Here is a 1,700-nt window from a genome sequence, read left to right as displayed (position 1 = left end):
CCGTTTCACGCTGACTTCATGGAGAGCCACAGATCTCCGTGCAGTTCCGGCACCAAACAGGAGCACCGCAGTTCTCCGCTGCCACCTGTAGAGCACAATACGAAGAAGGAAGGCTCTGCACCCCATAAACACACAGTCCGTACGCTGTACACGTTGAACTTCCCGGCAGCACCGCAGCAAGGTGCCTGGGGCTGTGAGATACGACGACCACACAACGGAGTTTGGCGACCGGGGCACGGTCGGGGAAGCCTGCGTGCTCAGCAGCGCTGCGCAAACTCACTGAGTGCAGCTGTGGGCACGATCCACGGGCTCGAGCGCACCCGTCCCAGAGCCGCTCCGTGCCGGTCCCGGCGTGCGGCGCTCCGAGGGCCTACCTTCTTTCAGCCGTCCAGTCCTGCAACGGCACAACTAGATTGGAAACGGGGCCAGAGAAACGGGAGAGACGGGGGAGGGGGCGGCAGCGCTACGGTGTCCGAGTAGGGTCTGGATCTGCAGGGTCTCGGTGCATCTTCAGAGCTGCACTCCGAGTCGCCAGCGCAGTCGGCACTAGGAGAGCGTGGGGCTGGAACCATGACGACAGCGTTTGTCTATTCCTAAACAGGGGTGAAACATTCATTAAGAGAACAATTACTTACTGTAATTTTCCTAAGGATACAACAAAGATATTTTGAAGCATGAGGGTTCTAATTGAAGCTAGATATGGGATTAAAGTGACAGTTAGTTCAACAATGGCTTTGACATTACAATTTGGGTTAAGATGACTTGGACAGCCAACTCCAGGCACTGCTTTTATGCCTACACTGAGCATTAGAGACATTTGGAGCATTGGGTTAAAGGTGAGCTTTCAAGTTACAGGGTGGGTTACGACAATTACCTCTGGAGCTCCCATTAAGCTTAGGGTTGAGGTGCAGATCACCATGAATGCTGCCTCTCTGCCAATCCCAGTGAAGCAAAGGCAAGCAGAAAACCCAAGGGAACAGTGAGGCCAAGGCATGGAGAAGAGCGAGGGAAGGGAAAGGCAAAAGCGAAGACGATTAGAACACCCAAGGAAAAACCAACACACATGCAACGGGATGAAGAACGCCACGTGGAAGGACCGGGAGAGGGCAAACGTCAAATCCGAAGGGAACGCGGCAAGGAGGGCCCAGGCGAGATCGACTACTGAGCTGAACGTGGCAAAGATGGCTCCGCAGAGAGCGAACAGCAAGGAGAACGCGGCAAAGGAGGCCCGGGCGAGGGCGATGAGAAGACTCGAGAAAGGCAGAGGCAAGGAGAGCAGCACACGGAAAGTCAAGGCAAACCAAGGACAAGGACTACAACCGAGGGAAAGCCTAGGAAGAGACAGAGGCAAGGAGAACACAGCAGGGGAAAAAAAAACAGGAAGCCTTCAGGGTACCCTCAAGCACAGTCACAAGCTCAGGGAGCACTACGTTGAGCCACGCTACGGAAAGGGTCAACGTTGGTGGGTGTACATTACCCTTACCTGGATGGGCAACCAGTTACCAGACAGACAAGGAGGGTTCCGAGACATTCCAGGAAATCCAAGTTTCTGCTTCAAGCTGACTTCATGAGGAGCCACAGGTCTCCGTGCAGTTCTTACACCGCCCAGGAGCACCGCAATTCTCCGCTGCCGCCTGCGGAGCACAACGCAGGAATGAAGGCTCTGCCCCATAGACGCAGAACCTGCACCCTTTGCACAT

General features: G+C 55.0%; 1 long non-coding RNA gene across 3 annotated transcripts; it reads right to left on the bottom strand.

Annotated features, from left to right (window-relative positions):
• Positions 1-1,620, bottom strand: LOC110390674. Of its 3 annotated transcripts, XR_002433828.1 has the most exons (4): positions 1,484-1,620; positions 468-593; positions 281-394; positions 1-85 (listed from the first exon to the last, which is right to left on the bottom strand). It is a non-coding gene; the product is annotated as an uncharacterized LOC110390674 (long non-coding RNA). The 3 variants fall into 3 exon arrangements; XR_002433827.1 differs by having other exon boundaries at positions 281-593; XR_002433826.1 differs by lacking the exon at positions 1,484-1,620 and adding an exon at positions 875-1,012 and having other exon boundaries at positions 281-593.
• Positions 1,621-1,700: the final 80 nt, after the last annotated feature.

This window comes from Numida meleagris, unplaced genomic scaffold (assembly GCF_002078875.1).
Source record: "Numida meleagris isolate 19003 breed g44 Domestic line unplaced genomic scaffold, NumMel1.0 unplaced_Scaffold1713, whole genome shotgun sequence".
NCBI classification, from domain to species: Eukaryota; Metazoa; Chordata; class Aves; order Galliformes; family Numididae; genus Numida; species Numida meleagris.
Note: the sequence above shows the minus strand (reverse complement) of the source record. Positions and strands in the feature narration are given on the sequence as shown.